Source organism: Agelaius phoeniceus, chromosome 6 (genome assembly GCF_051311805.1).
Source record: "Agelaius phoeniceus isolate bAgePho1 chromosome 6, bAgePho1.hap1, whole genome shotgun sequence".
Taxonomy (NCBI): Eukaryota; Metazoa; Chordata; class Aves; order Passeriformes; family Icteridae; genus Agelaius; species Agelaius phoeniceus.
This window is the reverse complement of record NC_135270.1, coordinates 41,025,488-41,038,331: the sequence shown is the minus strand read 5'-3', so window position 1 is coordinate 41,038,331 and position 12,844 is coordinate 41,025,488. Positions and strand designations below refer to the sequence as shown.

Sequence of the window (12,844 nt, the reverse complement as noted above, 5' to 3'; positions counted from 1 at the left end):
CCCAAGGGAAGTGGTCACAGCCCCAGGTTTAACAGCGTTCAAGAATTATTTGAACAATCTCTCAGCCATGGTGTAACTCTTGGGGTGTTCTGGGCAGAGAGGGGAGTTGAACGGGATGATCCTGATGAGTCCTTTCCAACTCAGCATATTCTGTGCTTCTATGAAATGAAGGTTTCACTACCTGTGCTGTGCAGGGTGTGATGTGTAACATCATTTATGTTCTAGTTGTACCCAAGACATAGAAGCTAGTTTTCAAACAAAGCCTAATGGATGCCACCACAGAGAGAGTCCTACTGAAAAAGTGAGTCTGCCTGGAGGGCTGAGGGGAGAAGGGAGAGCTGCTGCCCACACAGAGACTATGGTCATGACTCCCAGGCTTGCTGGGCTCTTTCTTCACCATTTCCCACTAATTAGCCAAGGAAGTAATTTGGGTAGTGCAGTCACTACTGCTGAGTTTCATCTTTAAATAAAAAAATCCTTTCCTTCCCTCTATCCAAATTTCTGTGGTATATGCAAAAAGCCCACAGGCACTCATAACTATCTCCTCCGGGAATAATTCCTCAGGGCTATCCTTTTACATTTCCAATTGCATTCCCAGCCCATCCACAACACACGAGTCCACACAACTATACAGCAGCAAAGGCTGCTAAATATTTAAAATCACTGATTCCTGCCTCCAGGCTGTGGCTGCTGAAAGACGGAGGTGTGACCACACTGACTAAGCTGGCAAGGGCCTGAGAGCCCTTATATACTCCTCTATATTAATACCTACCATAAGAGCCCTTATTACTCATGTGTAGCTAAGTAGAGCTTGAAGAAGTTCCTACTGAATGTTTGCCCTGTATGCCAAAATAGTTTGGGGGAAATTGACAATAAAATAGAAGAAATAAACAAAAATATGTTTAATGACTTGCACGTGTCTACAGTGACTGAACCAGCCCTAGAAGGTCCCAGATAAAAAAATGTTTGTGAAAGGGTCCTTTCCTCGAACACACATGTCAGATTCTTATTTGACATCAGGGCAGCTCTCCACATAAATATCCCTTAGTGAGCCAGTGGTCCATGTTCATGAAAACTCAGTATTTGCTGTCCCATTATAAGCACTGGAAGGACAGATTAATCCAGTGTACAATTACCACATTTGAGAGATGTGACTTTTCACTGGAGAAGACAGCCCTTCCTCTGCCTCTTGAGCACAGTGCTGCCTGTGCTGCAGACCTAGCACCACCTGGGGAGAAGGTGAAGCAATGCATGGAGAGACTGTGGAGAGCAGTCCTGAGAATAAAACAGGCTGTCGGTCACTCAGGACAGACTGGTATGTCTAGCTGATAGCAAAAGCTTTTTCCTTTTGCACACCAAGAAATAATGTATTAGTTGAACCATGGACCAGGACATGTGAACTGGGGCTCTGCCAGGTGCCATGGCAGAGCAGCAGCCAGGTGAGCTGTTCTCCCTTGACTTACTCAATGAAAGCCCTGTTTTGCCAGTGGGAAAGGAGCCCCAGAGCCATGGCTGCCCTGGCTCATCAGCCTGCTGTAGCAGCTCAGGTGCAAGCACAAAAGCTCAGGTGCAGAGATGAGCATGCTGGAGAAGGGAGACTGGAGCTTTGCCCAGACATGACACCATAGGCTGGACACCATGACAGGGAGGCCATCCTGTAACCCAGGGGCTTTTGAGGGAGATACTCTGATCAAGGGCACACAAAGGAGTGAGCACAGCCAGCCTCTGCTGGAAGCTGTCTCCACCACCCAAACCCCACAGGCTGGTGCTTGTCCTGGACGGGGGTGGCTGGGGTGGGAGGACAGACAGGCTGTGAGAGAAAAAGCACACATGTCCATGCATACACATACATCAAACCAATAAATCAGTTTTTAAAAGCAGGCCTGATAGAGAAGGATTGAGAATGGCTATTCAAGTAAAACCAGGGAGAGCTGTGCACAGATCTGAAGGAAAAGCAGATTTAAGTCAGCACTCAACACTTGTGAGGACAGAGTTCATATTCATATACTAATTCCTTCTTATCTAATGATACGGGTTGCTGAGTGGAAGGTGAAGTCCGATGTTCAATTTTTTCCTTTTTCTGGTAACATACAAACTTTAGACCTAAAATTTGAGAAAATTTCTGTTTTTCTTTCCTTTAGGTAGTGTTTAGCATTTTTACAGCAAGCAATCCCACCTCTGTCATCATCATCATCTGCAGTATTTCTACAGGCTTTCCAAATTTAGTCATGTTATTTGGCACTAGGCTTTTGATTAAAAGTTTATAGGGTAATTTTCACTTTATGTACAAGGGCTAAACACTGTTCTTGGTTTTGCTAATCCAATAAAACAGGCAGTACAGATGACCTACTAAGCAACTCTTAATGACACAGCATAAAGTCCAACTAGCATGAACTGAAATGGCATCTTCCCTCCTCATGTTTATTGCTTTCTCTCTAGTTGTTTTACTAGATTTAAAAGGATAATTTTTAAATGTGCCAGTCTGTACCCAACAGCTCAATATTTTTATCTTACTGCAATCATAGAAAATAAGCAGGTAAAACTAAGTGGTGAAGTGAAAAGGTGAGTATATGAAAACTACAAATAGAGGAAAAAAATGTGACACTTCAAGGAAGATATTTTACTGCATTTTCCAAAGCACATTTGTGTCACCCATAGCTTTTCACAAAGAAATGATAAAAATACTTCGTATTTTTTAAAAAATTACCTAACATGTACACATATAAACATATATCTATACATCTCAATAGAAAACTTCTCCTCATTTGGTTCTCAGAGAGCAAACACAGACTATACAACAGCTTAAGTAATTGTTTTTTATGTCTAGTTTCCAGGGTTTCAAGAAAAAGTAACCATAAGGAGAATAATAAAAGCCACTAAGAATTCAGGCTCAAGGGAAAAATGAGGCCAGCCCTATAGATCTCTGCATGTACTGAGTCCCTATTATTGGCATTGCAACCTGTGTTGAAATAAAAACAATTACAAAGGCTGGTTTTAGATAAAATGCTTTTGGGATAGTACCTACAGTTACAAAGAGGTAATGCTGTAAAATGGTATTTTTAAAACCCAGAGTGCTTGCCCCTCTTGCACAATCATTATAAAGCTGAACTATCACCTGTTCATGTTTCCCAATGTCTCAGGCTGCAGCTGTGAGCCCAAAGATCTTCAGTTTGTTGGAAGGCTGTGCCCATACAATGGCATTTCCTTCTGAGCACAGAAAACCAGGTGCTTTTTACTTGGCAGTGCTCTTCAAATAACCTCTTGGGAAAGCACAAGCTCCACTGTAGCACCCAGAGTCACCGCTGCTGTCAGAGCTCCACTGCTCTGTGACTTCAAACAAAACATTTTTTCTGTGACTTCAAACAAACCACTTATTCTGCAGCTATCTAACCCCTGAGCTTCACAGCAATCACCTCCATTTCTGACTAAACTTTTAATAAGCAATGTAATCCAAAACACCAGGGCAATTCTTACAGGAACTGGACGGATCAGGAAGTAAGAAACATCATCTCGGTAACGGTCTCGTCAGTGGCAGCATTCATGGCACAGTTCTTGGCTGTAATGAAGTTGTAGCAGACCAGGCCAAGGCGGGAGTGTGTGATCTGGTGAGAAATGTTCTGCTTCAAAAACTTCACAGAGCTTTGATTATTTATTGAAATGTACAGAGGTGACAATACCATACTCACCCATGTAACTGGAGACATGTCCATTAACACTGTATGACTTGCTTGTGTAAGCATCTTCCAAACTGCAATGTAACCAGGATGCTGCTGGCAATGTTTTCTGCATTTGAATACTCATACTAACCAGGGAAACAAAATCCTTGCAGGTCCTGGGCTTACTCATAAAGATGACTGCACGTCATTTTTTAGAAGGGGCCACCTCATGCTAGGAGGAATTACCTTTGGATTGGTGTTTCTTGACAAGCTACACTGGAGAAGATTGCAGTGGCACAGAGCATCTGCTTGGTGCAGAACAAATTGTTGTTGTGTGAACTCTTGAATAGCAAAGACAAAACTACAGAATCATCTGTCTCTTGAGCTGCTGTAAGGCTGTTTCTATAAAACTGCTTTGGGTATTTCAAGCAAAAAAAAAAAAAAAAAAGTAATTTCTTTCCTTACACCCTCAGCAACACCAATGACTATCCCATTCCCTGGTAACTAGTGGTATTGATATACTCCAAACACCACACCACCATTGGTGATGATTTGCCTCCAAATTTATTGCCAATGAAAAGCAAGTTTAGCTCTTCACTGTGTCATGAATCACAGGCCAACACTTATGTGGGAATACTCTAACTTGACAAATAATGAGTATCAAGGCCTCAGTCAGTAACCACATTTATCAATACAAGATCTTACCTCTCTTAATATTACTGTGTGGCCTGTTATGTTAGCCACAGCCAACCATCCACCTCAGGGCCATCCAACTGTTTTTTCTGCAGAGGCTGTTCTCTGGCAAATAGTGGCAGTAGCAGTCCTTGGCAGAGCAGCTTCTTATTGTAAACGATGCTGGAACCAGTGAGGGAGGTATTCTTTGGGAGCATTGCACTGACATCACCCAAAAGCAGTATGTAGTGCCCCAAAGGCCTTTTCAGAAAATTTTACTGTGCCTTGCATCATCCCTGAGACATAGCCATGATCCAAGGATCTTGCTGCTTTGGCAGTTCACAAAACTCAGTTCACCATTTCTCAAAGCTGTTCCTATAAGCCTTTTGTGCCAGTTCAATTGTATTTATTCAGTCTATTATTGAATGGAATTCAGTCTATTATTGAATATATTTGCAACCATTCGGTGACTTTTTCCACGGGAAATAAACCATAGAATTGCAAGTCCACACCCAAAACATAACATCTCTAGCACACTGAAAGCTAAAGCCAAGAAAGGATTCTCAGACTTAGAAAATAATAATTAAGAAATCTGGGGGAGAAGGAGGTAGAGAGGATAGAGAAATGCAAGTACTGTTGATGTAACTCAGATATCATGCAGGTGTAAAACAGAAATCTGTAGAAGTAATGACAAGGGAAGTATGGCGTTCCAAAAAATCCAGTCCTACCTGGGAAAAATCTACATGTGATAGCTCTAAATCCTGGTACAAATAAAGGAGCACTGAGAATTAACAGGGAGGAAGGTTTTGTGCAGTTGCCTCTCCAATGTCTGTTTTTCCCCATAAGATATTTAAACACAGCTGTAGCACTGGGAAAGTGTCCTGGCATGACAACTGATTTCTGCACTGATAAGATTGAGCACACAGTTATGTTATCAATACACTTGACCATACCATGCCTTCAGACACTGGGTGTGCCTCAGCACATGAATCCACATCCCACACAGTTCCAAATGACAAGACATCATCCACCATCCTGCACAAAGATGGAGCATTCCCCCAAATGCAAAATGGAAGAGGGAGATCCAAAGATCAGTAAAAGAATTGCTTTAAAGGCACCTGAATATTCTTCTCAAGCTACATCTGAACCATATACACTGCAACGAGACTATAACAGGTAGGCTTTGGAGTAAAAATGAGGCTGTTTATGGCCAAGTTAACTTCAGGGCCATCCCTTCAGCCTTACAGCAGACTTTCTTTGGCTATTGAGAGAAGGGAAAGGAGATACAGATAGTTATATTCTTAATAAAGCAACATGTAGATTGCCAACTTCTTGGAAAAGAATATTCATGTTCCTCCTAACTGTAAAGTACCTCCTGCAAACTGTGCAGCACTCATACTGCACATTGAATAGGTTTGCACAAACAGTTGCCATTAGAGCTGCAAGTTTGTTCCATTGTGACAGATCTCCGTAGTGCCTCTGGATCCAGCTGAAGTTCTGAGCCTTCTTAGCAGAGAAAAATTAGCAGGTTCTTCTACAAGAAGTATCCTTAGTGTTTTGGCTTGGATATTTATCCTTATTTTTCTTCACTCCAAGAAGAAAAAATCCAAAACCAAAACCCACAAAAGATGCAATAAGAAACTCTGGAAGGCTTCAGAAGCATTATTTCTTACTACAGTATATTTAAAGACTTAACACTCCAAAAGCAGATATTAGAAAGTTAAAACCCATTTTCCATTAGAAGTCAGCAGTTGTAAAGGTTTTTAGGAGGATATATATGACCATTTAATTTTGATGCCTCTCACTAAAGCAGAAGAAAGATCTTGTTCCATGTTTATACTCTGCAGGTTCAATGAAGCACAAAATCTTGACTGTGACCTGCAAGTGATAGTCTACACAACAGCACAATGTTCATCACTGATTTTTTTTTCATTAAAAAGTAGCCTTTCTCTCATGAAGTAGAAGTTACTGGTTTATAACTGTATCAGGCAATATGAAACCAGAAAAATTAAATTATTGTGTAATCAATATAATGTTTTTTTCCCCCAATTTAATCCTAACATGAATTCAATGCTTTAGTGCCATCTGATTGTCATTACCTGAAAACTCTTGATTTCTGTGTGACTAATTGAGGAGATCTGGTACCAGATTAGTTGATCTGTCCACACCTTCAAAGAAAAGAATTTGGCAACTGTAGTTCAATGGAAATTGGACCTCAAAGCATAGCAGTAAAGACTCATCACTTGCACGAGAGTTTTGGGCATCCACAGATGAATACATTGAAACAATGTAGGTGCTGGTCAGCAAGGTTTTCTGGCCTTCAAACAGTAATACGGTCTCCTCAAAAAACCAGAAGCCACATACATACAAAGGCTTGTACCTGGGTCAGTAACAGTAGTCAAATAAAACTTTTATTACTATTTGCATCAAACTTACCAAAACAGAAAAAAAACCCCCTGAACTGCTGTTTAAGATATCTTGTCATCCACATACAGTGTATGTCACCACTGAAGTAATTTTAAATAGAAATATTGAGTTTCTGCAATTAAAAGCTATTTACACTCTGACACAGGAAGACTTGCTGCTCTGTTCCAGTCCTGTGCTAATTGCAGAGAATTAACATCCTACAAGATTTAAACACAAAACATTTTAGATTTCAAAGACTTTTTTCTTTCCTTTGGTAATGTTTCAGTTTACATGTAACCCTTAAAAAGCTTCTTCAAGACAAACTGCTTTCTAAATCAGCTTGCTCAACTATACTCTTGACCTGCAGGCAAAAAATGGCAGGGATTAATTTAAGATTCTCCTCCATAAACATATTTGCAGCCAGTAGCTAAATCAGACATCTCAGACAGTGGAGCTGCTAGCACATTCTACCCACACAAGACAGATTCCAGCTCTGATAATTAGAGTAAAACTACCTGAACTCCTTTTCCTTCTTTGGGTTTGGTTTTTTCCCCCCAAGGACCACTGCAGTTATAATTTCTCTCCAAAGACAGCAACATCACAGGAATTGATGATGACAACCTTGCAGTCTTCAGGTATTTTTAAGAGTACTAACTGTTCAAACAGTAACTTCATATAGGAATATACTGGTCCCAGCAGACAGTTCAGATGCCCTCCTAAAGCACAGCACAAGGAATTTCTTGTGTAAAGCTGAACATCCATTCACACAGGTGTATATTGATCAGTTATGGAAATAAAAGTTGTCCCTGTACACACGTACAAGGGAAACAGTACAGAGAAACATTTGACTGACAGACACTCCAGAGCACAAGGCGTAGGGAGAGGTCTCCCCTCCCAAAAAGATTCAATCTGAGAGTTCCATGAGGTAGAAAAATCTTAGGAAAAAATGAAACTGTGTCATTTCCACCAAGACAACTTTACACCTTTGGTTTTGCATATTGAAATACTAAATCCTAAATTCAAAGAGACTAGAGCCTCCTGTCAAGAAACCTGACACAGAATAGAAAATATAAGCAACTTCAAAACACTTTTGCCTCTCCATTTGCACTAACTTGCTGTGCCTTTGTTTGGTTACAGTACTTCAGCTTACCTGATTTAAGCAAAATTGTGAATAAAAATACATTCTTCTTCCAAAAAGTATTAATGAGCTAGAAGGTGATAATTCATCTGAATGGAATATTGTTGTTACTAATTTTCCAATCTACAAGCAAGAGGAAGACTTAAGGCTCCAGGCTGCAGACTCAGTACCATGCAAATTTGGAAGAGAAATCGCAGTTGCTGGAACACTTCAGATGTAAGAATAAAACAAAGCAGTTTCATCATGAAGAAGTAAGTGATTAATCTTGAGCAGAAATTATAAGTGTTCCTTAGAGTAAACAGTCCTTTAGTTTGTTGAAGGATTCTGACTCCCGCATGTAGAAATAGATGAACAGAAGAGAAAACAATTTTGATTTAAGTTTTACAAGAGAATAAAGATGATTGCCCTAGAGGCTCAAAACCAGAAATGTGCCATTCATATTTTAAATTCTATGAAACTTTTGTTCTTTGTCTTCTCATTTCTATTATGACAAGAAAACTAAGTATAACCACAGTTTAAGAATAGCTGATGCTCCAAGTGTACAGATCTCAAGTGAGATGGTCACGTCTGCTCCTCAAATATTTTACCTCATAGTATGCAAGTTGTCCTGCTGCAGTTTGATCACAAATTGTCAGTGGACCCAAGATCAGAATTTAGAACTCATTTTCCATAAGTAATCTGGGAAACATTAAACAGTGAAGTGAGACATAACAGAAAGCACCATGTATCCATCACTATTTAGCTTCCTGAGGATGCATGCCATTCGAACATTCCATAAGCAAAGAAAATGCAGTATTGCTTCTCCTTTCCAGTCCTCGAATGCTGAATTACAATACTCCCAGGAGAGCTCCAGGCCTTCAGTTCAGTCAGCTCACAGCTAACTAGCTGCATGCTGCCAGAGACACCACGAACTTCATAGCAAAAAAGCATATTTTGCTTCCAAACCCAGCTCAACCATATTTCCTCAAATCCCAAGGTCTGTCCAGTATTGCGTGGGTGGCAGCAACATGAGATGGTCCAGTCTGATAAGGGAAAATGTGTTCTAAGGGCAAAAAAAGATTCACCATGACAGCTGCATTTATATAAATGAACAAAGTATTTTTTCTTCTAGTAATAATAAATTTGTTTAGATGACAGCAAGGCGTCCCACAGGCAGAATTACTTCATTCTTTTCAAAAGGATTTTCAAAGTGTTCCAATGATGCTGAAATCTCAAATTGGGAAAAAGTAATTTTGGCTGTGAGGTCATGTTCTTCTCTCTCACTTGAAAGCACACTACCAACAGACTATACTTCTGTAGGAATCACACTTTCTAATATGACTCGCAACTTACAGTTCTATGATAGTTTTTAACTATTCAACTGCATTAGAGTGGGCTTTTTGGGGATAGGTTCATATATATTTCAGTGTAATGTTACAATTCCACTTTGCCAATTCAACTATTTCAGAAAAGATTCTACTGAAATCCTCTCAGTATCCCCATTATTACCTAAACGGTTGCTCAGAGATTAGAAGGCTTCTGAAAATATTTAAAACAATGCCTTACAAAGAGAAAAGAGCAGTGATGTAGTCTATGTATCGACAAGCACGGAAAAACTAATGGACAGGGTTAACAAAGATGACTGAAGCAAAGTCCAAAAAATGCCAAACCCAACTTGACGTGTGTGTGAAAAGTAAAACTAACTTGTACCAATACCAATTCTTCCCTTCAAAAGACTGGGAACTAATAATGCAAGGTAAGTTATTTATCTTTGTTGATGTAAACACTTGAGGAAACAGAAAAACAAATTTCTAGAACTGACCTAATACTCTCAGCTATTATTTCGCTCTTTCTTCCCTAGTCCGACCATCACACTCCATGAGCAATCCTACAGTAAAACACAAGGTGACTGAAGATGACAACAGTGCTCTATTCACATAGCACAGCATGTTGCACATTGCCTTGTAAAAACCACATGTACTTCTCTCATGAGACAGGTAGCTTCAATATTAAAAAAGCAAACTGACTTGAAAAAACTGAAGCGTCATAAGAAACTATAATTCACAGAAAATACTGTTTTAACAGTCAACTTTGCTGAGAAGGTAGCAACTCCATTCTGCAGTAGCTGATGTTTTTTTCAGAGCTGAATTTTTCAATGTGATGCACAGAAACAGCTAACTTAGAGTTAGCACAGTTGCATGCATGGTCAAAGACGGATCACTACATGAGAGTGCTAGATGCATATCTTCCTATTTAGATATCAATGAAAGCTGGAATTCATTCTGCTCAGTACTGTGAAAGGTTCTACTGACAATTTCAGCGAGCATAAGAGTAAGAGCTAAATCAGGATCAAGACAATGTATTCTGTACTTAAGGACTTCCCAGACAAAAGCAAAATCACTAATCACCAACCTATGGTTAGGAGCCAAGCAAGGAACTAGCTAGCTATTTCAGTTCTGCCAGCAGCAATGATGAATTTTTCTTTTTTTGCTTGATTTCTTCAGTCACTGAATGTCTGGAGTATGTAGAATCTGCTATAGGTTGTTGTTCTGGCATAAGTTATTTTCTTTCAGAGCCACTTCCCATCAAAAAGTTGAAGAGTGATTTGCTAAGCGTTCAAACCAACTGAAACAAATGGCAAAGATTACAGATATATTGCTATTTCTGTACAAAAGAAGGGGAAAACAACTGAACTTCAGGAAAACAACAAAATCCAAGCCCTTCAGCCTTTTCTGGTCAAACAGTCTGACAACAGTCCACAATGGTATGTTTTCATAACTGAATTTTGCTTTAAACTTCAAGACTGATATATTTTCTGTCAATTCTCATCAGAGTAAAGTGTATTTTTATGTATATTCTCTGCTCATTTTTCTTTAGTTCTACATGCACCACAGAATAAACAGCATGGCATAACCTCTCAGTATTATCTGCTAAAATAATTTCAAAATTTGTAAAACCAGTAAACAATATTATAACTTCTGACAGACACTATCCATTTGAATGCTCCAGAAGTACTCTTTAGTCTGAAAAGAAAAATGTTAGAAAAGGATCTGGTACAGTTGTATTACCAAAAATACAGATAAAATCACTATCAGTTCTTAAGAGTCAAGAAGCAGCATCAACTCACAGTGTGCCACAAGAACTACAGTTTTGTTATAAAAAACTGAGTATAGACTGAAACCCATTTTACACATACCTGAGAGTAACTTCTCCAAAGTGAAGCTCACCTGATTTCCACAGCAATACACAGTACTCATTTCTTGTTAACTATTAGTTTTCTTTTGTCAACAATTCTCCGTCACAATTCAAAGAGTACTTACTGAGCAACATTTTAGAAGCATATATGCTATGTAAAGTAAATGTATGCAGAAAATGTACATTTAATACCTTCTATTTTAAAAATGCTGCATTCAGGGAGCTCAATTTTCTTGTATTAAACATATTTGGGGCATAATACAAGTTCAGCTATTCTCCTTGTTTACTGAAGAACTTTTAATCATGCACCATGGAGAAGGCTGAGAAGCAGCCAATAAACCAAAACATTAGAATGGCAAACAAAGCCATCTATTACAACCATGCTCTCCTTTAACAACCTAAACTATACCACCACACCAGAACAAGCTGATTTACCAACCTAGACGCAAAGTACAATGTAATCACACAACAGAGAAGGAAAATTCAGGACTTCATTTTCTTTCCTCAGAAAGATCAGGAGAAAAATTCAATTCAATATTAAAACAGCAATTATTTTCAAATTTAAACATCCTTCCTGCTATGACATCATAAATGCAAAGCATTTGCTTTGAAACCTGTGAGGACAAAAGAAAGTTTTCACCAGCAAACTCAATGCTCTGCAGAAGCATTTATGAAGAATCTGTACCACTTTTAGTAGTGTGGACTGTTATTCACTCATCTTTTTTTGCATCAAGCTTAACGTATTTATCAAAGGAAAAGAAGGGTATAACTTCTGGTCTTTGTCACTTCTTTTAATGATGTATCATTATGACTCAGTAGACTTACGAATAGAATTAAATACCCTGATAGGGATTAGTGTTGAATAAAAGACATAAGAAGACCAAATTTTCTAGGCTGTCCCTCAGAAAATTCTATAGTACCTGTTTTCATATAGAGCATTAAAGACAAGTTTTTCATACACTGCTACCTTGAACATTACAAAACCACCCAACAGAATTCATACTCACGTAGTAACGAAAATTTGACATAACTGAGAAACTAGGTTCCAAACATAATGATATTCCTGCTTTCCAGGAACGTGAACTCCTAAAGGCCAGCAAGACCAGAGGTCTTAATGGATCTGTCTATGAGAAGAAGAGCAGGTGAAAAACCTAGAAGACAGGACACATTCCAGAATATGAGCACAGTATGTCTTCCAGGTAAGGATGGTTCTGAGCACTAACATGTGAACACAGACCACATTCAAAATGTCAAACAAAAACCATACTACATGGTCCACCAAGAACACTGAGTTTATAGTGAAATTTATTGTTCTGCTTCCTAATACAATAAGCTACAAGGTACATACAGTATAAAACGAGAACATCCACAGAGCAAAGGTGATAAACATTCTGTGATGGTACAGTGGAGGTAACATCTGTCTAATCCTTCCACTTTATCCCACAAGGAGCAGCTAAAACTACTGACCCTCCCCCTCCCTCCCCTCCAAAAATATTAAAAAGTAAACTTTCTCTCTCACTTAGGAATAGTGGGATTCAATGAGTTTTTTGAGGGCACTGCCAGTTATCTGCCAGTATCTCAAGAAAATTGCTGAAATTAAAGTAACAAAGAAAAACTGTGAAGGTGGGAGTGACATGACCCATGCAAGATGCTCATGACACCTTGGTTCACTTCTCCGCAGAGCAAATGGCCTGTAAAGAAAGGAAAAGTTTGTTATGTCATGTAAACCAGCAATTAACATGGTTAGAATTAAGATATAATAAGCAACATCTGAACTCAACAGGACTAATAGGCACAC

General features: G+C 39.1%; 1 protein-coding gene across 4 annotated transcripts in view; it reads right to left on the bottom strand.

The window, feature by feature from the left end:
- Nucleotides 1–2,599: 2,599 nt before the first annotated feature.
- Nucleotides 2,600–12,844, bottom strand: part of YLPM1 (YLP motif containing 1) — a 45,635-nt gene continuing 35,390 nt past the window's right edge. For all 4 annotated transcript variants that reach the window (XM_077180488.1, XM_077180490.1, XM_054634130.2 and 1 more), the window contains one exon: nucleotides 2,600–12,737. The gene's annotated coding sequence lies outside the window, so the exon portion shown is untranslated. The remainder of the gene's footprint in view (nucleotides 12,738–12,844) is intronic.